The sequence below is a fragment of the Chelonoidis abingdonii genome, chromosome 21 (assembly GCF_003597395.2).
Source record: "Chelonoidis abingdonii isolate Lonesome George chromosome 21, CheloAbing_2.0, whole genome shotgun sequence".
Lineage (NCBI taxonomy): Eukaryota > Metazoa > Chordata > Testudines > Testudinidae > Chelonoidis > Chelonoidis abingdonii.
Genome location: NC_133789.1, coordinates 8,072,400 through 8,086,135, shown reverse-complemented (window position 1 = coordinate 8,086,135; position 13,736 = coordinate 8,072,400). Strand labels below are relative to the sequence as shown.

The following is a 13,736-nucleotide window of genomic DNA, read 5'->3' as shown; positions in this document are numbered from 1 at the left end:
CTTTTGTTAATGCCTTATTTTGTTTTCATGTGTCGTCATTTTTAATGTTTATTACGGCCAGGGGACCTCGAAAGCTGGAAGTGGCCCGGGCTTCTCTGGACCTCTGAGAAGGCCTGTCGGTGACTTGTCCAAAGTCAGACAGGGCTGGGGTGCCTGAGGCAGGCATCAAACGCAGGTCTGCCTTTATCCCAGCCCCTTAACCCTCCTCGCCTCCTGCGGGGCTCCCCCTGGCTAGAGGGAAGGACACCCACCCGTGGCTCTTTACGTCCAGCGATGCCTGAGGCCTCGAGCCCTGGGGGAACGCGATGCAGCAGTGAAACTTGGAGAGTTGGGCGAAGTCGAGTCCAATGTTGGTGCAAGGGAGGGAAGGAGGTGGGAACTGAGAAGGGAAGATCAAAGGGGGCTGGGGTGGGGGGAATCTAAGGAAGGGAGGTTTTGCAGCATGGAGAAAAAAAAAGGACCAAGGAATCCAGGGGCATTTGTGTATTTTAGAAGGAGGAGGGACCCGGGACTTTTAATAGGCCTGGGCTTCATCCTGAAAAGTGCTGAGCTCCTCCTAACTTCAACAGGAGACACAGCAGCTCAGCACCTCTGCGGCTCGGACCCGTTCGTGTGTCTCAGTGTTTCCTACTGCACCCCTCCCCCTGGCCTCTGAGGCAGGCACCACGGGCAGGCGGGAGGGGGCAGGTTCTGGCTGGGGTTTGGCAACTCCCTGTGGGTGTCGGAGGCTGTCGGCGGTGGAGGCCAGCTTGCATAAAGCCGACTGATGCACTCGGAGCTGTCCCCCATCCTCCCCAACGCTCCAACTATTTCCTTCAACCTTGACCTAGAAAGAGTGAGGGAGCGAGTGCCTCTTTCCTCTGCACTGAGAGCTCATGCAGCCCCCCCGTGCACAGCCCTGGGCCTCTCTACCTCACAGATTTTGCTTAATTTTGTCCCTCAATGCTGGAGTCCCGCCAAAGCCCAAGGAGGTCAACCTGGATTTGGGACTGCTTCCAGCTCTGGCTGCTGCGTTCCATCCCCCTTGAGACCAGTGGCTCTGCCTGGGGTATCCTCTCTGCCAAACCCTGCACTGGTCTGCAGGCCCTGCCGCCTGGGCCATGCAGAGGCGGCCCTCTGGAGTCCGAATTCATCAGCAGAGAAGAGCAGATGCAGAGTCAAGCGGGCAGCGTGCACCTCGTGCCGGTCAGCACAGACCCTGCCTTCGTTACCATGAAGTCACCTTCCGTGCTTGGGATCCAGCCACATGAGCCTCTTGGTGGGAGCAGGATTTTGCTGTCTCTGTGCCTCAGTTTCCCCTGTGTAGAACAGGGATAATACTACTGCCTTTGTCCATCTTGACTATTTAGACTGTAAGATCTTCAAGGCAGGGGTGGTCTCTCACTAGGTGCCCGTACAGCACCGAGCACCATGGAGCTCCTGATTTTGACCGGGACCTCTAGACATTATTGTAATGATCATCATGAAGTAGAATTTCTCCATCTCTACACCCAGCAACCGTCCGGCTGTCTTTTCAGAGAGGGGTTGTTGTTTGTTTTAAATTAGCTCCTTTCTTGTCCCAGAGCTGACCTGGCCCTCTACTCACTATTTTAACGATAACAGTTCTGGAAGGGGTATTCAACCTTGTGCGTCAGGGCTTAAGCCGATCTCTAACTAGTAGAGAGCAGGATAAAATTAAGCTCGGGGCAGACTCTTTCATACATCTTCTCTGAAGCAGTCGCTGCTGGCCAGGATATTGCAAGGCTAAATGGACCTTGGGTCGGATCCAGTCCTTGACCAGAGAGCCAGGCTGTTCTCCATTGAGACCACTTTGTATCGATTCAGACGCTTGTCAGCGTCTCCCCCCTTCCCCCACCAGAAATCCCTGCGTCTGCTTTTCTCTCTCCTCCTAACAGTCAGACTCGCCAGCACGCCCTTCCCCGGGAAGTGATGTCTCTCTGACCCTTGCCAGCAGCAGAAGCCAATCCACCCTTCAGAGGCCAGCTCATGCCAGGCTGGAGGTCACCTAAGCTCCTGGGGGTTTCCTGGTCCTACAGAGGGCACCTTGACAGAGAAGATCTGGGACGTGAGGCCAGGTGGGGAGGTTTGCCTGCAGCAGCCAGATATGGGGCTAGCCCACTGGGGACCCTGACAAGAATATTTCCCCCCCGCCACCACACACACACACCACATACTAATAGTTAATATTGGACCCCCTTGTGCTGCTTGGAGCCCTAAGCAATTGCTTAATCTGCTCATGTCTAGTGCTGGCTCTGCTCTGCCAGCCAGACCAGAATGCCCCTGCCTCCTGGCTCTGTGCTCCACCTCCTGTCTGCTGCCAGGTCCCACCCATCCCTCCCATTGGGGCCCAGCAGGAGGGTGGGTGGCACGCATGTGCAGCGGAGCCTGGGGAGAAGTTGGCATGGAGCCCTGCAGGCCAGCTGATGGATGAGAGCAGCCAGGCAGGGAGTAGGAGGATCTCTCTTTTGCTGTCAGTAAGGGAGCCAGAGGAAGGAGGGAAGCAGCTGGGGCAGGAAAGGGGGAGGCGGACGCTGCCTCTCTGTGCAGACCAGAGAGGAGTTCAGCGGTCAACTGTGACAGAAGAGCTAAGTCCTGCCACTGCCACTGCCACTAGAAAGACTGTGAAAGGCAGGAGACTTTCAAGCTGTTTGATGGGGGGAGGCTGAACCCCCAGCTGGTAGAATCACCCATTAACAACTTTTCAGATCCTTGCCCAGTGCCATCAATGCCCGTGGCGCTTGAAAAGACTTTAGCTCAGGGGGTCTCAAACTGAGGGTCAGGACCCCTCAGGGGGTCAAGAGGTTATTACATGGGGTGGGGGGTCATGAGCTGTCAGCCTCCACCCCAAACCCCGCTTTACCTCCCGCATTTAAAATAGCATTAAATATATAAACAAGTGTTTTTTAATTTATAAGGGAGGGGGGTCACACTCAGAGGCTTGCTATGCAAAAGGGGTCACCAGTACAATAGTTTGAGAAACACTGCTTGAGCTCAAGCTACGGCCCCAGCGCTGATCCCGTTATCCAATCCACTACCCTGGCCCCTGGCCCCTAGTCCAGGCTAGCAGTAGCAGATCAGGCTGCAGGGATGAGGCTGTGAGTGAGACAAGAGGCAATCCACACAAAAGGCGACTTGGGACAATCCTTCAGAGAAAGGGAGTGGCCGTGGAGAGATTACTGGCCAGGAGGGGAAGGTAGGAAGGAGCCCTGCAAGAGGAGTGGGAAGAATGGTTGCTTGGCAGATCACAAATAATTAATCATAACAGCCAGAACTCCTTTACTCCAGGGAAAGTCTCCTCCCCGTGTCGCAGATCCCACAGCGAGCACCATGTCTTGTCTCACCACTTTGTCACTGGAGCAGGGGAAATTATTTGCAGAGAATAATTTATTCTCTTCAACCCCTTCTATGCCATTCCCAATTTTAGGTTGTAAGTTTTTCAGGCAGAGACTTCATCTAGATGGACCCTAGCACAATAGGGTTTGGATCCTGACTGGTGCTGCTTGGCATTCCCCTGAGATCAAATCCTGCTGTTAATCCATTTGGTGTATTTAGCCTTTTTTGGTGACCAGACTATCCATAAACAGGGCAGGATTTTTACTACTTTGTTATTCAACAGTGTTGGACAAATCACTTGGCGTGACGGATGTTTTTCAGCCAATGATCTGCTGGTCTCTTAGTTTATCATTGATCCAACTTCTCTTACAGAAAAGAGCTTCAATAATGATGCAACCAAAAGGGCTCTATGAAAACTGCATCACAATCATACAGGGCCCAATTCTTCACTGCCCAGCACTGTGTGCGGTGCGACAAAGTTCCTTCTCTACCTTGGTGGGTCCTGCGCTTATTGGCGGATTTGCTCGCCTCACAGATTCACCCTGTGGGTGGGGAAACAGCCCAGAGACCTTCCCCTCTGGTAGAAGCCACAGTCCAGGTCAATTCCTCCTGTGTCTGATCAAGAGTGGGGAGGTTTGGGGGGAACCCAGGCCCACCATCTACTCCAGGTACCCAGCCCAGGGCCCTGTGGACTGCAGCTATCTAGAGTGCCTCCTGGTTCAGTTGCACAACAGCAACAACTCCCTGGGCTACTTCCCCATGGCCTCCTCCCTGCTTTGTCCTCCCCACTGGACCTTCCTCCTGATGTCTGATAATACTTGTACTCCTCAGTCCTCCAGCAGTATGTCTACTCACTCTCAGCTTCTTCAACACTTCTTGTGCCCACTTCATCACGCACATGCACTTCCTCTTCTCTGGCTCCCCCCTTGGCCTGACTGGAGTGAGCCCTTTTTTAGCATCAGAGAGGCCTTCATTAACAGCCTCATCTGACTTCTAGCAGGTTAATTGGAGTCAGGTGTTCTCATCAGCCTGGAGCAGCCCCTGCTGTGGTCACTCAGGGAACAGAAAACTGCTTATCCAGTGGCCAGTACATCTCCCTTCGACTACTCTGCTGTTCCCAGCTGGCCTGGGTCTATCACAGGGGTTATTAGTTCCAGTGTCAAGTATGTGTGAAAAAGGATAGTGGAGGGTTTAGACTAGTGTGATTGACCACGTCCGATGCGGGAGAGCAGAGAACCTGGCCCTGTATGCATTTTCGTTCTGTGTTTGTCCAGTGACTAGCATTGCGGGGGAGCAGAGAACCTGGCCCTGTATGCATTTTCATTCTGTGTTTGTCCAGTGACTAGCACGGTGGGGTTCTGGTCCATGACTAGGGCTAGGGTAACACAAATAAATATTGTCCTCTCTTCTTTTTAACCTGTGGCAGAAGGGATGTTATTCTCTATTCCATTCTACAGGAATTTAGAAAGCTCACAATCAAATTCCAGAAGAGATTAAGCTAGATAAAAGCTTGGTTTACACTGAAGTTTTACCAGTGTAACTATTATGGTTAGGGCATTTAAAAAAACCAGAACAGTTATTCCAGCCCCTAGCCAGGAAGCCATTATACCAAAATAAAATGTGACTTCTGCTGGTGAAGTTCTTCCCTGTGGGAATGGGCAATACCAGTATAAAGCCCCTTTATGCCAATATAACTAGTGTGACGACTACTGCAATCCCATGGCATATCTTTGGGGATGGCTGTATGACATTTAGGAATGGTTTCGGTATGACTAAAACGACGAGGAGTCCTTGTGGCACCTTAGAGACTAACAAATGTATGTGGGCATAAGATTTCGTGGGCTAAAACCTACTTCATCGGATGCCTGGAGTGAAAAATACAGTGACTGTGTTCTACTCCCTGGAGGAGGGCTTTCACAGCTCTTCCAGGGCCTAAATACAAGGGGGGGATTACTATCAGGATCCTAACAAGAGCAGTCAGGACCAAGGGTCTAACCTGAGGCTGGGCATAGCAGAGAAGTTCATAGTCAGGTTCCAGGTTAGGGGTGGTACCACGGGTCAGAGTCCAAGCAAGACTTCCCATGGTCGGTATCCACAGCAGGCCAAGGGCAGTGGGCTCTAGATCTGTGGGGCCTTATGGTTACCTTGGGGAGTGTCAACAACTCTGGAGAAGCACCACTCCTAAACTGGCTCACACTGGGTTTTCCAGAGACTCCAGCAAAGACAGGGCTTGGGGTCTAAAAAGCTGGGCTTGAGCAGGGGGCTTCCCTTTTGATGCAGCAGACAGGCAGGACTCTCTCCCAAGAGAGGCCCCAAGCCCTGCAGAAGAATTGGAAAGACTTTGGCCTGCGAGGGCCTCCTAAGACTGATGCCAGCCTGGGCGAAGGCTGCAGCAAGCCCCTAGGAACTTGTCTTGTTTTGTGCGTGTTTTCTCTCTGCTTTTTTGTTCTTCCAATAAATGTACTCGGCTGGAAAAGAGCTGTGGGGTCCCTGGTAAAAGCACAGGAATTATCCTCAAAAGGTACAACCTTCTAGTGCAGACAAGCCCTTGGATTTTATTCTTACACTCAAATTGTGTTTTTTCCCCCCTTCCTTTAGTCTATTTGTAATGGTGTCTCTCTGCCATACTCCCCCTTGTCATTTCCAGCAGTACAAAGCGAGTGCGAAATGTTACCAGATCGGACCCTATGACCCAGGAGGTCCCTTCCAGGCCTACGTTCCATTCGACACCCCTTTTGCCCTGCTGTACGGGACCACACAAAGGTGCCGGGCAACAATGAATCGGCCCCATAGCATCTCGCCATAAAAAGGTCTACAAATCATTAGCCAATGAATGATTTGCAGATGAGTAGCTCCCGAGGTCTTCTGAGGTGTGATTGGCCAGCTAGGTCACATGTTGTATGAATTATCATTTAGTAGCCCAGCGGGAGGCCCCAACGAAAATCAGAGCCCGCTGTGCTTGGTATCGCAGATCCCTGTGGTCAGAGACAGCCCGTTGCCCCAACGTGCTTACAATTGAATTAAACAAGACAGCCAGCTTCAGTCTTAGCCTCTCCACTTTATAGAACTGAGTCCCAGAAAGATGATGTGCCACAAATTCTGAGTCACAGTCCAGTGTCTTAACCACACTGCTCCTTCTTTAGAAGCAGGAAGTCTTGCAGGAATTATCCGACAAAGCTATTCGCTTTTGGAAGAGTCCATCATCGTCATATACACTAGTATTTACAATGCCTTTGCCAGCTTCCTGGCATCCCTAACACCCGAGCAGCGAGTTCAGCTGCCATGATTTTTCCAAGAGCCTTTTTATGCCCCTCCCCGCCGTGACAACATCCTCCTTTCCAGCATTTGCTCTCCCTTGTACCAAGCAATTCATGATGCAGGCCCTGTCGCTTCGTCTGATGCCCGCTGGTACAGTACTGATTCAGCGTGCTTGCTTCATTTGTTGCAGAATCAAGGCACTTTCTGAATAGCTTGGAAAATCAGTTCATTCCTCTGCTTCCCTCAGTCAGAAAGCAGCCGATTCACAAAAGTGCGGAGGATTTGAGACATGTGGTATGTTTCTATAAATCCACTAGCTTCAGATTTTTTTTTTATTGTCATCTGTAAATTGGGGCCGCTCTATCCAGTAATCTGTTCAGCTTCAGGCGGTTCCCTCTAGTGAAGTGAAGTGATAAAGTCATTGTCGTGTAATGTCACAGGATAAACCGCTGTGTGACCTTTCCTGCTGTGATTGTAGACGACCATTCCAAGTGTGTATTGCTCCATCTTGCGCCCAGCGCTCTCGTATTAAATTGCAGGGTGGCTGCAGCCTGCTTTGGTTTATGCAACGTAGCTTTGGATTTGAGGAGCGACGGATGTGCCCGCAGCTGGGCAAAATGTAGGCATCTCTGTGCTGTAGCAGGATTATGGCATCGAACCAAAAGGAAAGCAAACAATGCAAAATGGAACAACTACGTAGGACCCAGATTTGTTATGCTCTCAGCGGAATTTAAAGAGCAAGGGGAAATCAGCCCCAAGACTGCATAAAATGAATATATAAAACAAATACAGTATCAATTTTGTACTCACTGACATGACCTCTGCTGATACGCAGTCACTTTGCATCACTTGATGATGACGCGTTCTGTTCGTTCCCCCCTGGCACCTGGCATTGGCCGCTGTTGGAAGACAGGACACTGGGCTAGATGGATCTTTGGTCTGACCCGGTGTGGCTGTTCTAATGTTCAGTGAAACACAGAGCTGAAATCCAAGTAGTTGGGGGTTGCCATAAAGCAATGTTGAAGTTGGCCTCGATATTATGTATAACGATTTGTTTCCACAAAGACTGAAATAGGATGGCTTTAGGTGAGTCGTGTTTTGAACCTAGGGTGACCAGACAGCAAATGTGAAAAGTCAAGACAGGAGGTGGGGGGGTCATAGGAGCCTATATAAGAAAAAGACCCAAAAATCAGGACTGTCCCTATAAAATCGGGACAGCTGTTCACCCTATTTGAACCCATAGGCCTCCATCATGCAAACACATATGCGTAGGAGTAAATTTACATGCATGAACAGTGCCAGTGAACCCTGTGGAATAGCTAGGGTGACCAGACAGCAAGTGCGAAAAATCGGGATGGGGGTGGGGGTGTAATAGGAGCCTATATAAGAAAAAGACCCAAAAATCGGGACTGTTCCTATAAAATCAGGACATTTGGTCACCCTAGGAACAGCTCACATAAAAAAAGTTAGCCATGTACATACATGTTTGCCAAACTGTTTGCCAAACTAGATGGTAGTTCTGGCCAAATTTTGGCCCTGATCTTATAAATGGAGCCAAATGGGCAGAGCCTTGGGCTTACAGGCAGCCCCCAAGAAGTCAGTAGAATGCCACATGGGTTCTGGGATCAATTGCAGGATCAGTCCTTTGTTTACAATTGTGTGGGAACAGTACAATATATGGGTAATATAATATACAAGTAATGTAGGAACCCTTAGAATTGGACAGATTAGACTTGGAAAAGGTGCAGAGAAGGGTAACAAAAATGATTGGGGTATGAAATGGCTTCCATATGAGGAGAGATTAAAAGGACTGGGACTTTTCAGCTTGGAAAAGAGATGGCTAAGGAGGGATACGATAGAAGTCTATAAAATATTGACTGGTGTGGAGAAAGTGAACAGGGGAGTGTTATTTACTCCTTCATATAGCACAAGAACCAGGAGTCACCCCATAAAATTAATAGGCAGAAGGTTTAAAACAAGCAGAAGGAAGTATTTCTTCACACAACACCAAGTCAACCTGTGGAACTCATTGCCTGGGGATGTTGTGAAGGACAAAACAATAACAAAGTTCACAAAAGAACTAGATAAGTTCATGGAGGACAGGTCCATCCACGGCTATTAGCCAGGATGGGCTGGGATGCAACCCAATGCTCTGAGTGTCGCTAACCACTGATTGCCAGAAGTTGGGAGTGGACAACAGGGGGTGGATCACTCATTGTTTGCCTGTTCTGTTCTTTCCCTCTTAAGCACCTGGCATTGCTCACAGTCAGAACACAGGGTACTGGGCTAGAGGGATCATTGATCTAACCCAGAGTGGCCATTCTTATGTTCTAATATTGCGGGTGTACAAATGGACGCTTTATCGGTAGTAGCAAGGGCTAGTCCTTACCAACCTACAACATAACGCTGGTTACAAAAGTTATTGTTATAAATATTTATTTTTCAGTTGCACCCAGCGGCTCCCATGAAGACTGGGGTCTGTCGTGCTCTGCACTGAATAAACACATACTCAGAGACAAGACCTGCTCTGAAGAGCTCACAGTTTCAAGAGACAAGACAGGCTAAGAATGGAAGGGGAAAGAGAGGCACAAGGACACAATGTGCCCAAGACTGCATAGTGGGGAAAGGGGCAGTTTTAAACTGAAGCCAGGTAGCCTGCCTCCTATTTCACTGCATTATCCATTAGGCCATGCTACCCTCACATTTAATTAAGAAAAGCAGTAATGTTTCACAGAAAGCAGTTACGCTAATACCCACACTGATCAAATGGTCTAGGAACAGGAGGCCTATATCCTCAAAAGAAACCTGTGGTGACAAGCTTACGAAACTTCCTTAACATGTTACAGATTTTAAGCAAACACGTGAGTATCTGAAGTTTCGCATGATTTTCTTTTGGAGCAGGGAGCATCTTTTTGTTCTACGATTGTACATGGCTTGGGGGTCCTAGGTGCTACCACAATACACAGTATCTGCCTCATGCAATTTCAGCTCTTTGTTCCCCCGGTAACAGCAGTACTTATATAGGACTTTGCATTCTCAAAGCACTGTACAAATATTAAGTAATTCCCCAATCAATACTCTGAGGTCCTTGTCTCCCTGTTGTAAGAACCACTTCCCCACTACACAAAGACTAAGTTTTGGTAGTTTAGTTCTCTGCCGTCCACAGGCAACAACAAAGAAAATCGCACTATGGAGTTTCTTGGTTCTGAGCTGGATTCACCCACCATTAGGGCCGCCCAGAGGATTCAGGGGGCCTGGGGCAAAGCAATTTCAGGGGCCCCTTCCATAAAAAAAAGTTGCAATACTACAGAATACTATATTCTCGTGGGGGCCTCTGCAGGGCCTGGGGCACCATTGCCCACCATGACCCATTCTGTGGCAGTGGAGTTATGGACACCAAAAGTAAAAACTCTTGGCCCTGATCCTGTAGTGAGCACTGCATGGTGGAGTCATATGAAGCTTGAAGTTCTGTACAGGATGGAGGCCCTGGATCTAGCTGATTTAGGAACCGGCTAGTAGTCCATGATGGAAAATGGTGCTGGTTTTGCCATACTTTTAATCAGGCTCTACATCAATATCCACAACCATTTATCGCCTGTCAGCATAATGGCTGAAATGAGTGTGAAAATGCTTTTAAAACGGGTAGTTTTTTAAAATACTCAGGAAATAAAATGAATCTTACATTCCTGTAGCAACTTTCTTCGCATATCTATCTATCTATAGGCAGAGAGAGCACTACTAAAATACAGCCACCAGGCAACTTCGTTGCAACATGCAGCAAAACCATGGAAGAAGGGGAAATTTTGACCAAAGGATATTGTGGGGAAGTCCCTGTTTTAACTAAAGTTCCACAGCATTTTTAGGGCCAAATTTTCAGTGGCCTGGCATCTCTTTGCTAGTACATATCACGCACTCACATTTTCATGTCTATAATGAACTGTGGTGTCAGACATCAGAAATTTTCAGTTTGTGGGAACTGAAGCTGTTTGTGGGATTTTGATGAATTTCACAATTCCAAACGTTTTTGAATATAGTTTAGACATTGACAAAATGTTCTGTTTCGACAATTTCTAAATGTAAAGGTTCCATTTTGTCTCCAAATGATTTTTCAGTTAGAAATTTTAGTTATACTAAAAAAGTTTTAAAAGACTAAAAGAGGTTTAAAGTGAAATAACATGTTTCAATTTATCTGATCCATTTTTTTTTAGATTATTGGTTTATGAAAATTGAGATTGACTTTGCTTCCCAATTTGTGAATGGAATTTTTTTAAAGCTTCTAAACTGATCATGAATGGGAAGCTCATCTCCAGACAAGCTCTAGTATCAATTAAGATGTGCGTCTGCCATTCTTCATCTATAGGTGCACACACACAGACACCCAAGCAGGTTCATGTGTGTGTTTACACAAGTTGCATCCACCAAGAAAGGGGCTAAGCCTTCAGTTCATTTAAAATTCTGGCCTGCCCTATGCAGAACAGACAAGACCTACGTTTTTAAGGTTTCACCCAAAATGATCACTTTGAAAGGCCTCTGGGTGAAACACAGCAGCACCTCAGTGACAGGACATGACAGTTTTAAAGCAGGAAGTGAACAAGGCCGAATTTATTTTTTCCCCCACCAGTGTGGTGTTAAGGAGGGTAAGATTTTTATTTAAAATTCCTTAGTGTAGACAAGGCCTAAATATACTATTTATATTTTGGTTCCTTTCCCAAACCTCAAGAGTTCTGTGTAACTCAAAAGCTTGTATCTTCCACCAACAGAAGTTTATCTAATAAAAGATATTACCTCACCTACTTCTCTCTGGCTTACACCAATGTACTTTAACTCTTCCCCGGCTACCACCCCACCACCACGTTAAAACGAATCTACATTAATCTGCGATAACAAAACTCAGCAGTGCTGACATTCCCTTTGTATTTCCTGTACTATATGAAGTATCTACTGCAACAGAGGAGAAAAGCAATTGCAGATCCTGTTATAGGAATCCCTGGTAGCCAAAGCAAAACCATGTAGCACCCTCCTCCTTGTTTCACGTTTATGGGCCTAAGAGCAGGTCCACCCACCCTTTTTCCCTGAGAGCTGGCAACACTTAATTGCAATTTTTTGGGGGGGGGGGGGCTCTGAAGGAACTGCTTGCTTATTGGGATTGCCATTAATTTGACAGGCAGATCCCAGACAGGGGATTGGCTAGCAGCAGATGACGCCCATAACAACAAAGGTGGAGTTGGAAAAATTAGATTAAAAAAAATTGGGGGGGAGAATGAAAAACTCTCCCTTCACCCGCCCCACTCTGGCTCTGAAATATACAAGAGTGTCAATTTCACGGTAGCGTTAACAAATCCAGTGATTCACCCGGTCCTGGAGGAAAGTGTGAATCTCACTCTAGATTGTGCATTTCCTGGTGCAAGAGACACACAACAAAACTCCCCATTTTTTTCCCCCGTCTTCTTCTTCCCCGCGAGCCTGTTTACAACGCAGCCACTTGCAGTTTAGTTCAGGTTCCTTCTTTTGCGTTGGTGCAAATGTCTGTCCCCTCCCTGGGAACTTTACAAAGAAAATCTGAATTTTATTTTTGTGCTTAGGTGGAACTTTAAAAAAAAAAACCAACCCTCTTTTTTCGTGCTATTCGAGATGGGTTGTAGGAAATCGACCATTTGAATTTTTGGTGCTGTTGTTGCAAACGTCAGAAGAGGATTGTTGCAAATGTAAGCTGTTTTTTTTTTTCCCTCCCTTCTCTTTCCCTGTCTCTCCTTTTCCCTCCTCCTCCTCCTCTTCTTTTGGCTACAGTGTTGCAAAAGCAAAGAGCAATAAACGCACACACACACAGACAGACAGACACACAGCCCCGTAAGCGCCAGAAGAGAGAGTTAAAAGAGAGGAGAGAACGGTTTCTCTGACAATTCCGTTTAGGGAGCAGATGGAAAAGTGGAGACTTGTGAAGGGCTGTGAGGTTGGCTAAGGATCCAGGAGCGAAAAGAGCCCGGCTGATTGGAAGAAAAAAGCACAGAGATGGAGGCGGGGGAAGTGCAATCTCTCTGCGGGGACTGGAGCGAGTCCACGCCCGGGGCCAGCGCTGCAGAGCTGGCCAGCATTCAACCAGCGCTCCCCAGCTAAAAGCACCCAAAAAAAGCAGCCCCCAAGTTCCTTCTTCAGCCTGGCTGATTTGCAGGTAGGTGCATTTTGGAAAAAAGAAGCAACCCACGACCTCCAGCAGTCAACGCGTCCGATGCAGCCCCCTGTTGCAAGGAAGGGTGGGTGGGAGAGACGGATCAGGGGGAGGGGGGAGAAGGCACGATCCGAGGCAACGCTTGCTGCACCGGGCTGCTTTGCTGCAGCAGGAGCGCATGTGGAGCTCGCCATTAGCCGACGCTCTGGTTCGCCATCTGGGGCTGGAGGAGGCGCTTTGTTTCCTCCACAGGCTCCGGCGGCGGTTGGCTGCAGCTGCTGCTTCCCCCCCCGGTTGCAGACTCGGCTGGTGGCCGGCTGACTCGGTAAGGAGAAGGCGGTCGGGGGGCAGAGAAGGTACCGGGGATCGGGGTTTTTTTTTGTTTGTTTGTTTTTTTGGTGTGGTCAAGCGGGGAGATTTTGGGGCTGGCTGCATAGGCAGATCGAGGCGGATTTTCCACGCGCTCGCAAGCAGGGAGAGGCCCGGGGATCGCCATGCAGGAAGCGGCGGCTCCATGAGCCTGGGCTTGCCCGGGCATCGGCGCTTACAAAGCGGGGTGGAAACCGGGTTCCTATCGCTCCGGGCTCCTGCAGAACCGGACCCCCCTGGAGCAGCAGCCGCGGCGGTAGGGGAGGGGGAACCCGGCGCCGCCGCCTCGTGCGCGCTGCAGCCCGGCGGTGCCGCTCCGCGTGCAAGGGGGGGACCGCACGTGGGGTTGGAGGGCGGCCCCGCTCGGGGGGGCGGCTGGATTTCGGGGCCCGGCTCCCAGTTCTGGGCGGTTGTTTTTTTCCCTTCCCCGAGGCGGTTAGTTCCGCGCCGGGGCTGGGGAGGTCGCCATGCGGCGGGCGGTGCGTGCCCAGGCTGGTTCCCCTCCCCGCCGGCCGGGCGCAGGGCTCCGGCCCCCCGCTGGGGTGCGTGGTTCTGGGCCCCGGCGCACGCCGGCGGGTGGGCTGGGCGGAGGAGAAACGCTCCCCGGGGG

At 49.5% G+C, this 13,736-nt stretch overlaps 1 protein-coding gene across 1 annotated transcript in view; it reads left to right on the top strand.

The window, feature by feature from the left end:
• Positions 1-12,348: 12,348 nt before the first annotated feature.
• UBTF (upstream binding transcription factor) overlaps positions 12,349-13,736 on the top strand; it is a 31,277-nt gene continuing 29,889 nt past the window's right edge. Inside the window, 1 exon segment of the mRNA XM_075059760.1 lies at positions 12,349-12,760. The gene's annotated coding sequence lies outside the window, so the exon portion shown is untranslated.